This window comes from Haliaeetus albicilla, chromosome 22 (genome assembly GCF_947461875.1).
Source record: "Haliaeetus albicilla chromosome 22, bHalAlb1.1, whole genome shotgun sequence".
Lineage (NCBI taxonomy): Eukaryota > Metazoa > Chordata > Aves > Accipitriformes > Accipitridae > Haliaeetus > Haliaeetus albicilla.
The window spans coordinates 2,014,629-2,035,983 of record NC_091504.1 but is presented as its reverse complement, the minus strand read 5'-3'; positions in this window follow the sequence as shown (position 1 = coordinate 2,035,983).

Genomic DNA, 21,355 nt, shown 5'->3' with positions numbered 1-21,355 from the left:
TCCTCGGCAGAGCCTGTTCCCGAAAAGGCAAACGTCCGGCTCCTTGTCCCACACGGAAGGTGGCAGCCCTGAAAGCTGTTGCTGGTCTTCACCTTCCCCGTGCAGCCTATTCACAGGCACAACAGGTTTGGGGATCTGTGCTTGCCCAGAGAAGGAACATCTCACGGTGCGCATCCTCGGCAGAGCCTGTTCCCGAAAAGGCAAACGTCCGGTTCCTTGTCCCACACGGAAGGTGGCAGCCCGGAAAGCTCTTGCTGGTCTTCACCTTCCCCCTGCAGCCTATTCACAGGCACAACCGGTTTTGGGATCTCTGCTTTCCCAGAGACGCAATCTCTCACGGTGCGCATCCTCGGCAGAGCCTGTTCCCGAAAAGGCAAACGTCCGGCTCCTTGTCCCACACGGAAGGTGGCAGCCCTGAAAGCTCTTGCTGGTCTTCACCTTCCCCGTGCAGCCTATTCACAGGCACAACCGCACTGGGAATCTCAGCTTTCCCAAAGACGCAATCCCTCACGGTGCGCATCCTCGGCAGAGCCTGTTCCCGAAAAGGCAAACGTCCGGCTCCTTGTCCCACACGGAAGGTGGCAGCCCTGAAAGCTGTTGCTGGTCTTCACCTTCCCCCTGCAGCCTATTCACAGGCACAACAGGTTTGGGGATCTGTGCTTGCCCAGAGAAGGAACATCTCACGGTGCGCATCCTCGGCAGAGCCTGTTCCCGAAAAGGCAAACGTCCGGCTCCTTGTCCCACACGGAAGGTGGCAGCCCTGAAAGCTGTTGCTGGTCTTCACCTTCCCCCTGCAGCCTACTCACAGGCACAACAGGTTTGGGGATCTGTGCTTGCCCAGAGAAGGAACATCTCACGGTGCGCATCCTCGGCAGAGCCTGTTCCCGAAAAGGCAAACGTCCGGCTCCTTGTCCCACACGGAAGGTGGCAGCCCTGAAAGCTCTTGCTGGTCTTCACCTTCCCCCTGCAGCCTATTCACAGCCACAACCGCACTGGAAATCTCTGCTTTCCCAAAGACGCAATCTCTCACGGTGCGCACCCTCGACAGAGCCTGTTCCCGAAAAGGCAAACGTCCGGCTCCTTGTCCCACACGGAAGGTGGCAGCCCTGAAAGCTGGTGCTGGTCTTCACCTTCCCCCTGCAGCCTATTCACAGGCACAACAGGTTTGGGGATCTGTGCTTGCCCAGAGAAGGAACATCTCACGGTGCGCATCCTCGGCAGAGCCTGTTCCCGAAAAGGCAAACGTCCAGTTCCTTGTCCCACACGGAAGGTGGCAGCCCTGAAAGCTGGTGCTGGTCTTCACCTTCCCCGTGCAGCCTATTCACAGGCACAACAGGTTTGGGGATCTGTGCTTGCCCAGAGAAGGAACATCTCACGGTGCGCATCCTCGGCAGAGCCTGTTCCCGAAAAGGCAAACGTCCGGCTCCTTGTCCCACACGGAAGGTGGCAGCCCTGAAAGCTCTTGCTGGTCTTCACCTTCCCCCTGCAGCCTATTCACAGGCACAACAGGTTTTGGGATCTGTGCTTGCCCAGAGAAGGAACATCTCACGGTGCGCATCCTCGGCAGAGCCTGTTCCCGAAAAGGCAAACGTCCGGCTCCTTGTCCCACACGGAAGGTGGCAGCCCTGAAAGCTGTTGCTGGTCTTCACCTTCCCCCTGCAGCCTATTCACAGGCACAACAGGTTTTGGGATCTGTGCTTGCCCAGAGAAGGAACATCTCACGGTGCGCATCCTCGGCAGAGCCTGTTCCCGAAAAGGCAAACGTCCGGCTCCTTGTCCCACACGGAAGGTGGCAGCCCTGAAAGCTGTTGCTGGTCTTCACCTTCCCCCTGCAGCCTATTCACAGGCACAACAGGTTTGGGGATCTGTGCTTGCCCAGAGAAGGAACGTCTCACGGTGCGCATCCTCGGCAGAGCCTGATCCCGAAAAGGCAAACGTCCGGCTCCTTGTCCCACACGGAAGGTGGCAGCCCTGAAAGATCTTGCTGGTCTTCACCTTCCCCCTGCAGCCTATTCACAGGCACAATCGCACTGGGAATCTCTACTTTCCCAAAGACCCAATCTCTCACGGTGCGCACCCTCGGCAGAGCCTGTTCCCGAAAAGGCAAACGTCCGGCTCCTTGTCCCACATGGAAGGTGGCAGCCCGGAAAGCTCTTGCTGGTCTTCACCTTCCCCCTGCAGCCTATTCACAGGCACAACAGGTTTTGGGATCTGTGCTTGCCCAGAGAAGGAACATCTCACGGTGCGCATCCTCGGCAGAGCCTGTTCCCGAAAAGGCAAACGTCCGGCTCCTTGTCCCACACGGAAGGTGGCAGCCCTGAAAGCTCTTGCTGGTCTTCACCTTCCCCCTGCAGCCTATTCACAGGCACAACAGGTTTGGGGATCTGTGCTTGCCCAGAGACGCAACCTCTCACGGTGCGCATCCTCGCCAGAGCCTGTTCCCGAAAAGGCAAACGTCCGGCTCCTTGTCCCACACGGAAGGTGGCAGCCCTGAAAGCTCTTGCTGGTCTTCACCTTCCCCGTGCAGCCTATTCACAGGCACAACAGGTTTTGGGATCTCTGCTTGCCCAGAGAAGGAACATCTCACGGTGCGCATCCTCGGCAGAGCCTGTTCCCGAAAAGGCAAACGTCCGGCTCCTTGTCCCACACGGAAGGTGGCAGCCCGGAAAGCTGGTGCTGGTCTTCACCTTCCCCCTGCAGCCTATTCACAGGCACAATCGCACTGGGAATCTCTACTTTCCCAAAGACGCAATCTCTCACGGTGCGCACCCTCGGCAGAGCCTGTTCCTGAAAAGGCAAACGTCCGGCTCCTTGTCCCACATGGAAGGTGGCAGCCCGGAAAGCTCTTGCTGGTCTTCACCTTCCCCCTGCAGCCTATTCACAGGCACAACAGGTTTGGGGATGTGTGCTTGCCCAGAGAAGGAACATCTCACGGTGCGCATCCTCGGCAGAGCCTGTTCCCGAAAAGGCAAACGTCCGGCTCCTTGTCCCACACGGAAGGTGGCAGCCCGGAAAGCTGTTGCTGGTCTTCACCTTCCCCCTGCAGCCTATTCACAGGCACAACAGGTTTTGGGATCTGTGCTTGCCCAGAGAAGGAACATCTCACAGTGCGCATCCTCGGCAGAGCCTGTTCCCGAAAAGGCAAACGTCCGGCTCCTTGTCCCACACGGAAGGTGGCAGCCCGGAAAGCTGGTGCTGGTCTTCACCTTCCCCCTGCAGCCTATTCACAGGCACAATCGCACTGGGAATCTCTACTTTCCCAAAGACGCAATCTCTCACGGTGCGCACCCTCGGCAGAGCCTGTTCCTGAAAAGGCAAACGTCCGGCTCCTTGTCCCACATGGAAGGTGGCAGCCCGGAAAGCTCTTGCTGGTCTTCACCTTCCCCCTGCAGCCTATTCACAGGCACAACAGGTTTGGGGATCTGTGCTTGCCCAGAGAAGAAACATCTCACGGTGCGCATCCTCGGCAGAGCCTGTTCCCGAAAAGGCAAACGTCCGGCTCCTTGTCCCACACGGAAGGTGGCAGCCCTGAAAGCTCTTGCTGGTCTTCACCTTCCCCGTGCAGCCTATTCACAGGCACAACAGGTTTTGGGATCTGTGCTTGCCCAGAGAAGGAACATCTCACGGTGCGCATCCTCGCCAGAGCCTGTTCCCGAAAAGGCAAACGTCCGGCTCCTTGTCCCACACGGAAGGTGGCAGCCCTGAAAGCTGTTGCTGGTCTTCACCTTACCCGTGCAGACTATTCACAGGCACAACAGGTTTGGGGATCTCTGCTTTCCCAGAGACGCAACCTCTCACGGTGCGCATCCTCGGCAGAGCTTGTTCCCGAAAAGGCAAACGTCCGGCTCCTTGTCCCACACGGAAGGTGGCAGCCCGGAAAGCTGTTGCTGGTCTTCACCTTCCCCCTGCAGCCTGTTCACAGGCACAACAGGTTTTGGGATCTGTGCTTGCCCAGAGAAGGAACATCTCACGGTGCGCATCCTCGGCAGAGCCTGTTCCCGAAAAGGCAAACGTCCGGCTCCTTGTCCCACACGGAAGGTGGCAGCTCTGAAAGCTCTTGCTGGTCTTCACCTTCCCCGTGCAGCCTATTCACAGGCACAACAGGTTTGGGGATGTGTGCTTGCCCAGAGAAGGAACATCTCACGGTGCGCATCCTCGGCAGAGCCTGTTCCCGAAAAGGCAAACGTCCGGCTCCTTGTCCCACACGGAAGGTGGCAGCCCGGAAAGCTGTTGCTGGTCTTCACCTTCCCCCTGCAGCCTATTCACAGGCACAACAGGTTTTGGGATCTGTGCTTGCCCAGAGAAGGAACATCTCACAGTGCGCATCCTCGGCAGAGCCTGTTCCCGAAAAGGCAAACGTCCGGCTCCTTGTCCCACACGGAAGGTGGCAGCCCGGAAAGCTGGTGCTGGTCTTCACCTTCCCCCTGCAGCCTATTCACAGGCACAATCGCACTGGGAATCTCTACTTTCCCAAAGACGCAATCTCTCACGGTGCGCACCCTCGGCAGAGCCTGTTCCTGAAAAGGCAAACGTCCGGCTCCTTGTCCCACATGGAAGGTGGCAGCCCGGAAAGCTCTTGCTGGTCTTCACCTTCCCCCTGCAGCCTATTCACAGGCACAACAGGTTTGGGGATCTGTGCTTGCCCAGAGAAGAAACATCTCACGGTGCGCATCCTCGGCAGAGCCTGTTCCCGAAAAGGCAAACGTCCGGCTCCTTGTCCCACACGGAAGGTGGCAGCCCTGAAAGCTCTTGCTGGTCTTCACCTTCCCCGTGCAGCCTATTCACAGGCACAACAGGTTTTGGGATCTGTGCTTGCCCAGAGAAGGAACATCTCACGGTGCGCATCCTCGGCAGAGCCTGTTCCCGAAAAGGCAAACGTCCGGCTCCTTGTCCCACACGGAAGGTGGCAGCCCTGAAAGCTGTTGCTGGTCTTCACCTTACCCGTGCAGACTATTCACAGGCACAACAGGTTTGGGGATCTCTGCTTTCCCAGAGACGCAACCTCTCACGGTGCGCATCCTCGGCAGAGCTTGTTCCCGAAAAGGCAAACGTCCGGCTCCTTGTCCCACACGGAAGGTGGCAGCCCGGAAAGCTGTTGCTGGTCTTCACCTTCCCCCTGCAGCCTGTTCACAGGCACAACAGGTTTTGGGATCTGTGCTTGCCCAGAGAAGGAACATCTCACGGTGCGCATCCTCGGCAGAGCCTGTTCCCGAAAAGGCAAACGTCCGGCTCCTTGTCCCACACGGAAGGTGGCAGCTCTGAAAGCTCTTGCTGGTCTTCACCTTCCCCGTGCAGCCTATTCACAGGCACAACAGGTTTTGGGATCTCTGCTTGCCCAGAGACGCAATCTCTCACGGTGCGCATCCTCGGCAGAGCCTGTTCCCGAAAAGGCAAACGTCCGGCTCCTTGTCCCACACGGAAGGTGGCAGCCCTGAAAGCTCTTGCTGGTCTTCACCTTCCCCCTGCAGCCTATTCACAGGCACAACCGCAGTGGGAATCTCTGCTTTCCCAAAGACGCAATCCCTCACGGTGCGCATCCTCGGCAGAGCCTGTTCCCGAAAAGGCAAACGTCCGGCTCCTTGTCCCACACGGAAGGTGGCAGCCCTGAAAGCTGTTGCTGGTCTTCACCTTCCCCGTGCAGCCTATTCACAGGCACAACAGGTTTGGGGATCTGTGCTTGCCCAGAGAAGGAACATCTCACGGTGCGCATCCTCGGCAGAGCCTGTTCCCGAAAAGGCAAACGTCCGGTTCCTTGTCCCACACGGAAGGTGGCAGCCCGGAAAGCTCTTGCTGGTCTTCACCTTCCCCCTGCAGCCTATTCACAGGCACAACCGGTTTTGGGATCTCTGCTTTCCCAGAGACGCAATCTCTCACGGTGCGCATCCTCGGCAGAGCCTGTTCCCGAAAAGGCAAACGTCCGGCTCCTTGTCCCACACGGAAGGTGGCAGCCCTGAAAGCTCTTGCTGGTCTTCACCTTCCCCGTGCAGCCTATTCACAGGCACAACCGCACTGGGAATCTCAGCTTTCCCAAAGACGCAATCCCTCACGGTGCGCATCCTCGGCAGAGCCTGTTCCCGAAAAGGCAAACGTCCGGCTCCTTGTCCCACACGGAAGGTGGCAGCCCTGAAAGCTGTTGCTGGTCTTCACCTTCCCCCTGCAGCCTATTCACAGGCACAACAGGTTTGGGGATCTGTGCTTGCCCAGAGAAGGAACATCTCACGGTGCGCATCCTCGGCAGAGCCTGTTCCCGAAAAGGCAAACGTCCGGCTCCTTGTCCCACACGGAAGGTGGCAGCCCTGAAAGCTGTTGCTGGTCTTCACCTTCCCCCTGCAGCCTACTCACAGGCACAACAGGTTTGGGGATCTGTGCTTGCCCAGAGAAGGAACATCTCACGGTGCGCACCCTCGACAGAGCCTGTTCCCGAAAAGGCAAACGTCCGGCTCCTTGTCCCACACGGAAGGTGGCAGCCCTGAAAGCTGGTGCTGGTCTTCACCTTCCCCCTGCAGCCTATTCACAGGCACAACAGGTTTGGGGATCTGTGCTTGCCCAGAGAAGGAACATCTCACGGTGCGCATCCTCGCCAGAGCCTGTTCCCGAAAAGGCAAACGTCCGGCTCCTTGTCCCACACGGAAGGTGGCAGCCCTGAAAGCTCTTGCTGGTCTTCACCTTCCCCGTGCAGCCTATTCACAGGCACAACAGGTTTTGGGATCTCTGCTTGCCCAGAGAAGGAACATCTCACGGTGCGCATCCTCGGCAGAGCCTGTTCCCGAAAAGGCAAACGTCCGGCTCCTTGTCCCACACGGAAGGTGGCAGCCCGGAAAGCTGGTGCTGGTCTTCACCTTCCCCCTGCAGCCTATTCACAGGCACAATCGCACTGGGAATCTCTACTTTCCCAAAGACGCAATCTCTCACGGTGCGCACCCTCGGCAGAGCCTGTTCCTGAAAAGGCAAACGTCCGGCTCCTTGTCCCACATGGAAGGTGGCAGCCCGGAAAGCTCTTGCTGGTCTTCACCTTCCCCCTGCAGCCTATTCACAGGCACAACAGGTTTGGGGATGTGTGCTTGCCCAGAGAAGGAACATCTCACGGTGCGCATCCTCGGCAGAGCCTGTTCCCGAAAAGGCAAACGTCCGGCTCCTTGTCCCACACGGAAGGTGGCAGCCCGGAAAGCTGTTGCTGGTCTTCACCTTCCCCCTGCAGCCTATTCACAGGCACAACAGGTTTTGGGATCTGTGCTTGCCCAGAGAAGGAACATCTCACAGTGCGCATCCTCGGCAGAGCCTGTTCCCGAAAAGGCAAACGTCCGGCTCCTTGTCCCACACGGAAGGTGGCAGCCCGGAAAGCTGGTGCTGGTCTTCACCTTCCCCCTGCAGCCTATTCACAGGCACAATCGCACTGGGAATCTCTACTTTCCCAAAGACGCAATCTCTCACGGTGCGCACCCTCGGCAGAGCCTGTTCCTGAAAAGGCAAACGTCCGGCTCCTTGTCCCACATGGAAGGTGGCAGCCCGGAAAGCTCTTGCTGGTCTTCACCTTCCCCCTGCAGCCTATTCACAGGCACAACAGGTTTGGGGATCTGTGCTTGCCCAGAGAAGAAACATCTCACGGTGCGCATCCTCGGCAGAGCCTGTTCCCGAAAAGGCAAACGTCCGGCTCCTTGTCCCACACGGAAGGTGGCAGCCCTGAAAGATCTTGCTGGTCTTCACCTTCCCCCTGCAGCCTATTCACAGGCACAATCGCACTGGGAATCTCTACTTTCCCAAAGACCCAATCTCTCACGGTGCGCACCCTCGGCAGAGCCTGTTCCCGAAAAGGCAAACGTCCGGCTCCTTGTCCCACATGGAAGGTGGCAGCCCGGAAAGCTCTTGCTGGTCTTCACCTTCCCCCTGCAGCCTATTCACAGGCACAACAGGTTTTGGGATCTGTGCTTGCCCAGAGAAGGAACATCTCACGGTGCGCATCCTCGGCAGAGCCTGTTCCCGAAAAGGCAAACGTCCGGCTCCTTGTCCCACACGGAAGGTGGCAGCCCTGAAAGCTCTTGCTGGTCTTCACCTTCCCCCTGCAGCCTATTCACAGGCACAACAGGTTTGGGGATCTGTGCTTGCCCAGAGACGCAACCTCTCACGGTGCGCATCCTCGCCAGAGCCTGTTCCCGAAAAGGCAAACGTCCGGCTCCTTGTCCCACACGGAAGGTGGCAGCCCTGAAAGCTCTTGCTGGTCTTCACCTTCCCCGTGCAGCCTATTCACAGGCACAACAGGTTTTGGGATCTCTGCTTGCCCAGAGAAGGAACATCTCACGGTGCGCATCCTCGGCAGAGCCTGTTCCCGAAAAGGCAAACGTCCGGCTCCTTGTCCCACACGGAAGGTGGCAGCCCGGAAAGCTGGTGCTGGTCTTCACCTTCCCCCTGCAGCCTATTCACAGGCACAATCGCACTGGGAATCTCTACTTTCCCAAAGACGCAATCTCTCACGGTGCGCACCCTCGGCAGAGCCTGTTCCTGAAAAGGCAAACGTCCGGCTCCTTGTCCCACATGGAAGGTGGCAGCCCGGAAAGCTCTTGCTGGTCTTCACCTTCCCCCTGCAGCCTATTCACAGGCACAACAGGTTTGGGGATGTGTGCTTGCCCAGAGAAGGAACATCTCACGGTGCGCATCCTCGGCAGAGCCTGTTCCCGAAAAGGCAAACGTCCGGCTCCTTGTCCCACACGGAAGGTGGCAGCCCGGAAAGCTGTTGCTGGTCTTCACCTTCCCCCTGCAGCCTATTCACAGGCACAACAGGTTTTGGGATCTGTGCTTGCCCAGAGAAGGAACATCTCACAGTGCGCATCCTCGGCAGAGCCTGTTCCCGAAAAGGCAAACGTCCGGCTCCTTGTCCCACACGGAAGGTGGCAGCCCGGAAAGCTGGTGCTGGTCTTCACCTTCCCCCTGCAGCCTATTCACAGGCACAATCGCACTGGGAATCTCTACTTTCCCAAAGACGCAATCTCTCACGGTGCGCACCCTCGGCAGAGCCTGTTCCTGAAAAGGCAAACGTCCGGCTCCTTGTCCCACATGGAAGGTGGCAGCCCGGAAAGCTCTTGCTGGTCTTCACCTTCCCCCTGCAGCCTATTCACAGGCACAACAGGTTTGGGGATCTGTGCTTGCCCAGAGAAGAAACATCTCACGGTGCGCATCCTCGGCAGAGCCTGTTCCCGAAAAGGCAAACGTCCGGCTCCTTGTCCCACACGGAAGGTGGCAGCCCTGAAAGCTCTTGCTGGTCTTCACCTTCCCCGTGCAGCCTATTCACAGGCACAACAGGTTTTGGGATCTGTGCTTGCCCAGAGAAGGAACATCTCACGGTGCGCATCCTCGCCAGAGCCTGTTCCCGAAAAGGCAAACGTCCGGCTCCTTGTCCCACACGGAAGGTGGCAGCCCTGAAAGCTGTTGCTGGTCTTCACCTTCCCCCTGCAGCCTATTCACAGGCACAACAGGTTTTGGGATCTGTGCTTGCCCAGAGAAGGAACATCTCACGGTGCGCATCCTCGGCAGAGCCTGTTCCCGAAAAGGCAAACGTCCGGCTCCTTGTCCCACACGGAAGGTGGCAGCCCTGAAAGCTGTTGCTGGTCTTCACCTTCCCCGTGCAGCCTACTCACAGGCACAACAGGTTTGGGGATCTGTGCTTGCCCAGAGAAGGAACATCTCACGGTGCGCATCCTCGGCAGAGCCTGTTCCCGAAAAGGAAAACGTCCGGCTCCTTGTCCCACACGGAAGGTGGCAGCCCTGAAAGCTGTTGCTGGTCTTCACCTTCCCCCTGCAGCCTATTCACAGGCACAACCGCACTGGAAATCTCTGCTTTCCCAAAGACGCAATCTCTCACGGTGCGCACCCTCGGCAGAGCCTGTTCCCGAAAAGGCAAACGTCCGGCTCCTTGTCCCACATGGAAGGTGGCAGCCCGGAAAGCTCTTGCTGGTCTTCACCTTCCCCCTGCAGCCTATTCACAGGCACAACAGGTTTGGGGATCTGTGCTTGCCCAGAGAAGAAACATCTCACGGTGCGCATCCTCGGCAGAGCCTGTTCCCGAAAAGGCAAACGTCCGGCTCCTTGTCCCACACGGAAGGTGGCAGCCCTGAAAGCTCTTGCTGGTCTTCACCTTCCCCGTGCAGCCTATTCACAGGCACAACAGGTTTTGGGATCTGTGCTTGCCCAGAGAAGGAACATCTCACGGTGCGCATCCTCGGCAGAGCCTGTTCCCGAAAAGGCAAACGTCCGGCTCCTTGTCCCACACGGAAGGTGGCAGCCCTGAAAGCTGTTGCTGGTCTTCACCTTCCCCCTGCAGCCTATTCACAGGCACAACAGGTTTGGGGATCTGTGCTTGCCCAGAGAAGGAACATCTCACGGTGCGCATCCTCGGCAGAGCCTGTTCCCGAAAAGGCAAACGTCCGGCTCCTTGTCCCACACGGAAGGTGGCAGCCCTGAAAGCTGTTGCTGGTCTTCACCTTCCCCCTGCAGCCTATTCACAGGCACAACAGGTTTGGGGATCTGTGCTTGCCCAGAGAAGGAACATCTCACGGTGCGCATCCTCGGCAGAGCCTGTTCCCGAAAAGGCAAACGTCCGGCTCCTTGTCCCACACGGAAGGTGGCAGCCCGGAAAGCTGTTGCTGGTCTTCACCTTCCCCCTGCAGCCTACTCACAGGCACAACAGGTTTGGGGATCTGTGCTTGCCCAGAGAAGGAACATCTCACGGTGCGCATCCTCGGCAGAGCCTGTTCCCGAAAAGGCAAACGTCCGGCTCCTTGTCCCACACGGAAGGTGGCAGCCCTGAAAGCTCTTGCTGGTCTTCACCTTCCCCCTGCAGCCTATTCACAGGCACAACAGGTTTTGGGATCTCTGCTTTCCCAGAGACGCAATCTCTCACGGTGCGCATCCTCGGCAGAGCCTGTTCCCGAAAAGGCAAACGTCCGGCTCCTTGTCCCACACGGAAGGTGGCAGCCCGGAAAGCTGTTGCTGGTCTTCACCTTCCCCCTGCAGCCTATTCACAGGCACAACAGGTTTTGGGATCTCTGCTTTCCCAGAGACGCAATCTCTCACGGTGCGCATCCTCGGCAGAGCCTGTTCCCGAAAAGGCAAACGTCCGGTTCCTTGTCCCACACGGAAGGTGGCAGCCCTGAAAGCTGTTGCTGGTCTTCACCTTCCCCCTGCAGCCTATTCACAGGCACAACAGGTTTTGGGATCTGTGCTTGCCCAGAGAAGGAACATCTCACGGTGCGCATCCTCGGCAGAGCCTGTTCCCGAACAGGCAAACGTCCGGCTCCTTGTCCCACACGGAAGGTGGCAGCCCTGAAAGCTGTTGCTGGTCTTCACCTTCCCCCTGCAGCCTATTCACTGGCAAAACCGCACTGGGAATCTCTGCTTTCCCAAAGACGCAATCCCTCACGGTGCGCATCCTCGGCAGAGCCTGTTCCCGAAAAGGCAAACGTCCGGCTCCTTGTCCCACACGGAAGGTGGCAGCCCTGAAAGCTGTTGCTGGTCTTCACCTTACCCGTGCAGACTATTCACAGGCACAACAGGTTTGGGGATCTCTGCTTTCCCAGAGACGCAACCTCTCACGGTGCGCATCCTCGGCAGAGCTTGTTCCCGAAAAGGCAAACGTCCGGCTCCTTGTCCCACACGGAAGGTGGCAGCCCGGAAAGCTGTTGCTGGTCTTCACCTTCCCCCTGCAGCCTGTTCACAGGCACAACAGGTTTGGGGATCTGTGCTTGCCCAGAGAAGGAACATCTCACGGTGCGCATCCTCGGCAGAGCCTGTTCCCAAAAAGGCAAACGTCCGGCTCCTTGTCCCACACGGAAGGTGGCAGCTCTGAAAGCTCTTGCTGGTCTTCACCTTCCCCCTGCAGCCTATTCACAGGCACAACAGGTTTTGGGATCTCTGCTTGCCCAGAGACGCAATCTCTCACGGTGCGCATCCTCGGCAGAGCCTGTTCCCGAAAAGGCAAACGTCCGGCTCCTTGTCCCACACGGAAGGTGGCAGCCCTGAAAGCTCTTGCTGGTCTTCACCTTCCCCCTGCAGCCTATTCACAGGCACAACCGCACTGGGAATCTCTGCTTTCCCAAAGACGCAATCCCTCACGGTGCGCATCCTCGGCAGAGCCTGTTCCCGAAAAGGCAAACGTCCGGCTCCTTGTCCCACACGGAAGGTGGCAGCCCTGAAAGCTGTTGCTGGTCTTCACCTTCCCCGTGCAGCCTATTCACAGGCACAACAGGTTTGGGGATCTGTGCTTGCCCAGAGAAGGAACATCTCACGGTGCGCATCCTCGGCAGAGCCTGTTCCCGAAAAGGCAAACGTCCGGTTCCTTGTCCCACACGGAAGGTGGCAGCCCGGAAAGCTCTTGCTGGTCTTCACCTTCCCCCTGCAGCCTATTCACAGGCACAACCGGTTTTGGGATCTCTGCTTTCCCAGAGACGCAATCTCTCACGGTGCGCATCCTCGGCAGAGCCTGTTCCCGAAAAGGCAAACGTCCGGCTCCTTGTCCCACACGGAAGGTGGCAGCCCTGAAAGCTCTTGCTGGTCTTCACCTTCCCCGTGCAGCCTATTCACAGGCACAACCGCACTGGGAATCTCAGCTTTCCCAAAGACGCAATCCCTCACGGTGCGCATCCTCGGCAGAGCCTGTTCCCGAAAAGGCAAACGTCCGGCTCCTTGTCCCACACGGAAGGTGGCAGCCCTGAAAGCTGTTGCTGGTCTTCACCTTCCCCCTGCAGCCTATTCACAGGCACAACAGGTTTGGGGATCTGTGCTTGCCCAGAGAAGGAACATCTCACGGTGCGCATCCTCGGCAGAGCCTGTTCCCGAAAAGGCAAACGTCCGGCTCCTTGTCCCACACGGAAGGTGGCAGCCCTGAAAGCTGTTGCTGGTCTTCACCTTCCCCCTGCAGCCTACTCACAGGCACAACAGGTTTGGGGATCTGTGCTTGCCCAGAGAAGGAACATCTCACGGTGCGCATCCTCGGCAGAGCCTGTTCCCGAAAAGGCAAACGTCCGGCTCCTTGTCCCACACGGAAGGTGGCAGCCCGGAAAGCTCTTGCTGGTCTTCACCTTCCCCCTGCAGCCTATTCACAGCCACAACCGCACTGGAAATCTCTGCTTTCCCAAAGACGCAATCTCTCACGGTGCGCACCCTCGACAGAGCCTGTTCCCGAAAAGGCAAACGTCCGGCTCCTTGTCCCACACGGAAGGTGGCAGCCCTGAAAGCTGGTGCTGGTCTTCACCTTCCCCCTGCAGCCTATTCACAGGCACAACAGGTTTGGGGATCTGTGCTTGCCCAGAGAAGGAACATCTCACGGTGCGCATCCTCGGCAGAGCCTGTTCCCGAAAAGGCAAACGTCCAGTTCCTTGTCCCACACGGAAGGTGGCAGCCCTGAAAGCTGGTGCTGGTCTTCACCTTCCCCGTGCAGCCTATTCACAGGCACAACAGGTTTGGGGATCTGTGCTTGCCCAGAGAAGGAACATCTCACGGTGCGCATCCTCGGCAGAGCCTGTTCCCGAAAAGGCAAACGTCCGGCTCCTTGTCCCACACGGAAGGTGGCAGCCCTGAAAGCTCTTGCTGGTCTTCACCTTCCCCCTGCAGCCTATTCACAGGCACAACAGGTTTTGGGATCTGTGCTTGCCCAGAGAAGGAACATCTCACGGTGCGCATCCTCGGCAGAGCCTGTTCCCGAAAAGGCAAACGTCCGGCTCCTTGTCCCACACGGAAGGTGGCAGCCCTGAAAGCTGTTGCTGGTCTTCACCTTCCCCCTGCAGCCTATTCACAGGCACAACAGGTTTTGGGATCTGTGCTTGCCCAGAGAAGGAACATCTCACGGTGCGCATCCTCGGCAGAGCCTGTTCCCGAAAAGGCAAACGTCCGGCTCCTTGTCCCACACGGAAGGTGGCAGCCCTGAAAGCTCTTGCTGGTCTTCACCTTCCCCCTGCAGCCTATTCACAGGCACAACAGGTTTGGGGATCTGTGCTTGCCCAGAGAAGGAACGTCTCACGGTGCGCATCCTCGGCAGAGCCTGTTCCCGAAAAGGCAAACGTCCGGCTCCTTGTCCCACACGGAAGGTGGCAGCCCTGAAAGCTCTTGCTGGTCTTCACCTTCCCCCTGCAGCCTATTCACAGGCACAATCGCACTGGGAATCTCTACTTTCCCAAAGACCCAATCTCTCACGGTGCGCACCCTCGGCAGAGCCTGTTCCCGAAAAGGCAAACGTCCGGCTCCTTGTCCCACATGGAAGGTGGCAGCCCGGAAAGCTCTTGCTGGTCTTCACCTTCCCCCTGCAGCCTATTCACAGGCACAACAGGTTTTGGGATCTGTGCTTGCCCAGAGAAGGAACATCTCACGCTGCGCATCCTCGGCAGAGCCTGTTCCCGAAAAGGCAAACGTCCGGCTCCTTGTCCCACACGGAAGGTGGCAGCCCTGAAAGCTCTTGCTGGTCTTCACCTTCCCCCTGCAGCCTATTCACAGGCACAACAGGTTTGGGGATCTGTGCTTGCCCAGAGACGCAACCTCTCACGGTGCGCATCCTCGCCAGAGCCTGTTCCCGAAAAGGCAAACGTCCGGCTCCTTGTCCCACACGGAAGGTGGCAGCCCTGAAAGCTCTTGCTGGTCTTCACCTTCCCCGTGCAGCCTATTCACAGGCACAACAGGTTTTGGGATCTCTGCTTGCCCAGAGAAGGAACATCTCACGGTGCGCATCCTCGGCAGAGCCTGTTCCCGAAAAGGCAAACGTCCGGCTCCTTGTCCCACACGGAAGGTGGCAGCCCGGAAAGCTGGTGCTGGTCTTCACCTTCCCCCTGCAGCCTATTCACAGGCACAATCGCACTGGGAATCTCTACTTTCCCAAAGACGCAATCTCTCACGGTGCGCACCCTCGGCAGAGCCTGTTCCTGAAAAGGCAAACGTCCGGCTCCTTGTCCCACATGGAAGGTGGCAGCCCGGAAAGCTCTTGCTGGTCTTCACCTTCCCCCTGCAGCCTATTCACAGGCACAACAGGTTTGGGGATGTGTGCTTGCCCAGAGAAGGAACATCTCACGGTGCGCATCCTCGGCAGAGCCTGTTCCCGAAAAGGCAAACGTCCGGCTCCTTGTCCCACACGGAAGGTGGCAGCCCGGAAAGCTGTTGCTGGTCTTCACCTTCCCCCTGCAGCCTATTCACAGGCACAACAGGTTTGGGGATCTGTGCTTGCCCAGAGAAGGAACATCTCACAGTGCGCATCCTCGGCAGAGCCTGTTCCCGAAAAGGCAAACGTCCGGCTCCTTGTCCCACACGGAAGGTGGCAGCCCGGAAAGCTGGTGCTGGTCTTCACCTTCCCCCTGCAGCCTATTCACAGGCACAATCGCACTGGGAATCTCTACTTTCCCAAAGACGCAATCTCTCACGGTGCGCACCCTCGGCAGAGCCTGTTCCTGAAAAGGCAAACGTCCGGCTCCTTGTCCCACATGGAAGGTGGCAGCCCGGAAAGCTCTTGCTGGTCTTCACCTTCCCCCTGCAGCCTATTCACAGGCACAACAGGTTTGGGGATCTGTGCTTGCCCAGAGAAGAAACATCTCACGGTGCGCATCCTCGGCAGAGCCTGTTCCCGAAAAGGCAAACGTCCGGCTCCTTGTCCCACACGGAAGGTGGCAGCCCTGAAAGCTCTTGCTGGTCTTCACCTTCCCCGTGCAGCCTATTCACAGGCACAACAGGTTTTGGGATCTGTGCTTGCCCAGAGAAGGAACATCTCACGGTGCGCATCCTCGGCAGAGCCTGTTCCCGAAAAGGCAAAAGTCCGGCTCCTTGTCCCACACGGAAGGTGGCAGCCCTGAAAGCTCTTGCTGGTCTTCACCTTCCCCGTGCAGCCTATTCACAGGCACAACAGGTTTTGGGATCTCTGCTTGCCCAGAGAAGGAACATCTCACGGTGCGCATCCTCGGCAGAGCCTGTTCCCGAAAAGGCAAACGTCCGGCTCCTTGTCCCACACGGAAGGTGGCAGCCCGGAAAGCTGGTGCTGGTCTTCACCTTCCCCCTGCAGCCTATTCACAGGCACAATCGCACTGGGAATCTCTACTTTCCCAAAGACGCAGTCTCTCACGGTGCGCACCCTCGGCAGAGCCTGTTCCTGAAAAGGCAAACGTCCGGCTCCTTGTCCCACATGGAAGGTGGCAGCCCGGAAAGCTCTTGCTGGTCTTCACCTTCCCCCTGCAGCCTATTCACAGGCACAACAGGTTTGGGGATGTGTGCTTGCCCAGAGAAGGAACATCTCACGGTGCGCATCCTCGGCAGAGCCTGTTCCCGAAAAGGCAAACGTCCGGCTCCTTGTCCCACACGGAAGGTGGCAGCCCGGAAAGCTGTTGCTGGTCTTCACCTTCCCCCTGCAGCCTATTCACAGGCACAACAGGTTTGGGGATCTGTGCTTGCCCAGAGAAGGAACATCTCACAGTGCGCATCCTCGGCAGAGCCTGTTCCCGAAAAGGCAAACGTCCGGCTCCTTGTCCCACACGGAAGGTGGCAGCCCGGAAAGCTGGTGCTGGTCTTCACCTTCCCCCTGCAGCCTATTCACAGGCACAATCGCACTGGGAATCTCTACTTTCCCAAAGACGCAATCTCTCACGGTGCGCACCCTCGGCAGAGCCTGTTCCTGAAAAGGCAAACGTCCGGCTCCTTGTCCCACATGGAAGGTGGCAGCCCGGAAAGCTCTTGCTGGTCTTCACCTTCCCCCTGCAGCCTATTCACAGGCACAACAGGTTTGGGGATCTGTGCTTGCCCAGAGAAGAAACATCTCACGGTGCGCATCCTCGGCAGAGCCTGTTCCCGAAAAGGCAAACGTCCGGCTCCTTGTCCCACACGGAAGGTGGCAGCCCTGAAAGCTCTTGCTGGTCTTCACCTTCCCCGTGCAGCCTATTCACAGGCACAACAGGTTTTGGGATCTGTGCTTGCCCAGAGAAGGAACATCTCACGGTGCGCATCCTCGGCAGAGCCTGTTCCCGAAAAGGCAAACGTCCGGCTCCTTGTCCCACACGGAAGGTGGCAGCCCTGAAAGCTGTTGCTGGTCTTCACCTTCCCCCTGCAGCCTATTCACAGGCACAACAGGTTTTGGGATCTGTGCTTGCCCAGAGAAGGAACATCTCACGGTGCGCATCCTCGGCAGAGCCTGTTCCCGAAAAGGCAAACGTCCGGCTCCTTGTCCCACACGGAAGGTGGCAGCCCGGAAAGCTGTTGCTGGTCTTCACCTTCCCCGTGCAGCCTACTCACAGGCACAACAGGTTTGGGGATCTGTGCTTGCCCAGAGAAGGAACATCTCACGGTGCGCATCCTCGGCAGAGCCTGTTCCCGAAAAGGAAAACGTCCGGCTCCTTGTCCCACACGGAAGGTGGCAGCCCTGAAAGCTGTTGCTGGTCTTCACCTTCCCCCTGCAGCCTATTCACAGGCACAACCGCACTGGAAATCTCTGCTTTCCCAAAGACGCAATCTCTCACGGTGCGCACCCTCGGCAGAGCCTGTTCCCGAAAAGGCAAACGTCCGGCTCCTTGTCCCACACGGAAGGTGGCAGCCCGTAAAGCTCTTGCTGGTCTTCACCTTCCCCCTGCAGCCTATTCACAGGCACAACAGGTTTGGGGATCTGTGCTTGCCCAGAGAAGAAACATCTCACGGTACGCATCCTCGGCAGAGCCTGTTCCCGAAAAGGCAAACGTCCGGCTCCTTGTCCCACACGGAAGGTGGCAGCCCTGAAAGCTGGTGCTGGTCTTCACCTTCCCCGTGCAGCCTATTCACAGGCACAACAGGTTTGGGGATCTGTGCTTGCCCAGAGAAGGAACATCTCACGGTGCGCATCCTCGGCAGAGCCTGTTCCCGAAAAGGCAAACGTCCGGCTCCTTGTCCCATACGGAAGGTGGCAGCCCTGAAAGCTCTTGCTGGTCTTCACCTTCCCCCTGCAGCCTATTCACAGGCACAACAGGTTTTGGGATCTCTGCTTGCCCAGAGAAGGAACATCTCACGGTGCGCATCCTCGGCAGAGCCTGTTCCCGAAAAGGCAAACGTCCGGCTCCTTGTCCCACACGGAAGGTGGCAGCCCGGAAAGCTGTTGCTGGTCTTCACCTTCCCCCTGCAGCCTACTCACAGGCACAACAGGTTTGGGGATCTGTGCTTGCCCAGAGAAGGAACATCTCACGGTGCGCATCCTCGGCAGAGCCTGTTCCCGAAAAGGCAAACGTCCGGCTCCTTGTCCCACACGGAAGGTGGCAGCTCTGAAAGCTCTTGCTGGTCTTCACCTTCCCCGTGCAGCCTATTCACAGGCACAACAGGTTTGGGGATCTCTGCTTGCCCAGAGACGCAATCTCTCACGGTGCGCATCCTCGGCAGAGCCTGTTCCCGAAAAGGCAAACGTCCGGCTCCTTGTCCCACACGGAAGGTGGCAGCCCTGAAAGCTCTTGCTGGTCTTCACCTTCCCCCTGCAGCCTATTCACAGGCACAACCGCAGTGGGAATCTCTGCTTTCCCAAAGACGCAATCCCTCACGGTGCGCATCCTCGGCAGAGCCTGTTCCCGAAAAGGCAAACGTCCGGCTCCTTGTCCCACACGGAAGGTGGCAGCCCTGAAAGCTGTTGCTGGTCTTCACCTTCCCCGTGCAGCCTATTCACAGGCACAACAGGTTTGGGGATCTGTGCTTGCCCAGAGAAGGAACATCTCACGGTGCGCATCCTCGGCAGAGCCTGTTCCCGAAAAGGCAAACGTCCGGTTCCTTGTCCCACACGGAAGGTGGCAGCCCGGAAAGCTCTTGCTGGTCTTCACCTTCCCCCTGCAGCCTATTCACAGGCACAACCGGTTTTGGGATCTCTGCTTTCCCAGAGACGCAATCTCTCACGGTGCGCATCCTCGGCAGAGCCTGTTCCCGAAAAGGCAAACGTCCGGCTCCTTGTCCCACACGGAAGGTGGCAGCCCTGAAAGCTCTTGCTGGTCTTCACCTTCCCCGTGCAGCCTATTCACAGGCACAACCGCACTGGGAATCTCAGCTTTCCCAAAGACGCAATCCCTCACGGTGCGCATCCTCGGCAGAGCCTGTTCCCGAAAAGGCAAACGTCCGGCTCCTTGTCCCACACGGAAGGTGGCAGCCCTGAAAGCTGTTGCTGGTCTTCACCTTCCCCCTGCAGCCTATTCACAGGCACAACAGGTTTTGGGATCTGTGCTTGCCCAGAGAAGGAACATCTCACGGTGCGCATCCTCGGCAGAGCCTGTTCCCGAAAAGGCAAACGTCCGGCTCCTTGTCCCACACGGAAGGTGGCAGCCCGGAAAGCTCTTGCTGGTCTTCACCTTCCCCCTGCAGCCTATTCACAGGCACAACAGGTTTTGGGATCTGTGCTTGCCCCAAGACGCAATCTCTCACGGTGCGCATCCTCGGCAGAGCCTGTTCCCGAAAAGGCAAACGTCCGGCTCCTTGTCCCACACGGAAGGTGGCAGCCCGGAAAGCTCTTGCTGGTCTTCACCTTCCCCCTGCAGCCTATTCACAGGCACAACAGGTTTTGGGATCTCTGCTTGCCCAGAGATGGAATCTCTCACGGTGCGCATCCTCGGCAGAGCCTGTTCCCGAAAAGGCAAACGTCCGGCTCCTTGTCCCACACGGAAGGTGGCAGCCCTGAAAGCTGTTGCTGGTCTTCACCTTCCCCGTGCAGCCTATTCACAGGCACAACAGGTTTGGGGATCTCTGCTTGCCCAGAGAAGGAACATCTCACGGTGCGCATCCTCGGCAGAGCCTGTTCCCGAAAAGGCAAACGTCCGGCTCCTTGTCCTACATGGAAGGTGGCAGCCCTGAAAGCTCTTGCTGGTCTTCACCTTCCCCCTGCAGCCTATTCACAGGCACAACAGGTTTTGGGATCTGTGCTTGCCCAGAGAAGGAACATCTCACGGTGCGCATCCTCGGCAGAGCCTGTTCCCGAAAAGGCAAATGTCCGGCTCCTTGTCCCACATGGAAGGTGGCAGCCCTGAAAGCTCTTGCTGGTCTTCACCTTCCCCCTGCAGCCCATTCACAGGCACAACAGGTTTTGGGATCTCTGCTTGCCCAGAGAAGGAACATCTCACGGTGCGCATCCTCGGCAGAGCCTGTTCCCGAAAAGGCAAACGTCCGGCTCCTTGTCCCACACGGAAGGTGGCAGCTCTGAAAGCTGTTGCTGGTCTTCACCTTCCCCGTGCAGCCTATTCACAGGCACAACCGCACTGGGAATCTCAGCTTTCCCAAAGACGCAATCTCTCACGGTGCGCATCCTCGGCAGAGCCTGTTCCCGTTAAGGCAAATGTCCGGCTCCTTGTCCCACACGGAAGGTGGCAGCCCTGAAAGCTCTTGCTGGTCTTCACCTTCCCCCTGCAGCCTATTCACAGGCACAACAGGTTTTGGGATCTCTGCTTGCCCAGAGACGCAATCTCTCACGGTGCGCATCCTCGGCAGAGCCTGTTCCCGAAAAGGCAAACGTCCGGCTCCTTGTCCCACACGGAAGGTGGCAGCCCTGAAAGCTGTTGCTGGTCTTCACCTTCCCCCTGCAGCCTATTCACAGGCACAACAGGTTTTGGGATCTCTGCTTGCCCAGAGAAGGAACATCTCACGGTGCGCATCCTCGGCAGAGCCTGTTCCCGAAAAGGCAAATGTCCGGCTCCTTGTCCCACATGGAAGGTGGCAGCCCTGAAAGCTCTTGCTGGTCTTCACCTTCCCCCTGCAGCCCATTCACAGGCACAACAGGTTTTGGGATCTGTGCTTGCCCAGAGAAGGAACATCTCACGGTGCGCATCCTCGGCAGAGCCTGTTCCCGAAAAGGCAAACGTCCGGCTCCTTGTCCCACACGGAAGGTGGCAGCCCGGAAAGCTCTTGCTGGTCTTCACCTTCCCCCTGCAGCCTATTCACAGGAACAACCGCACTGGAAATCTCTGCTTTCCCAAAGACGCAATCCCTCACGGTGCGCATCCTCGGCAGAGCCTGTTCCCGAAAAGGCAAACGTCCGGCTCCTTGTCCCACACGGAAGGTGGCAGCCCGGAAAGCTCTTGCTGGTCTTCACCTTCCCCCTGCAGCCTATTCACAGGCACAACAGGTTTTGGGATCTGTGATTGCCCCAAGACCCAATCTCTCACGGTGCGCATCCTCGGCAGAGCCTGTTCCCGAAAAGGCAAACGTCCGGCTCCTTGTCCCACACGGAAGGTGGCAGCCCTGAAAGCTGTTGCTGGTCTTCACCTTCCCCCTGCAGCCTATTCACAGGCACAACAGGTTTGGGGATCTGTGCTTGCCCCAAGACCCAATCTCTCACGGTGCGCATCCTCGGCAGAGCCTGTTCCCGAAAAGGCAAACGTCCGGCTCCTTGTCCCACACGGAAGGTGGCAGCCCGGAAAGC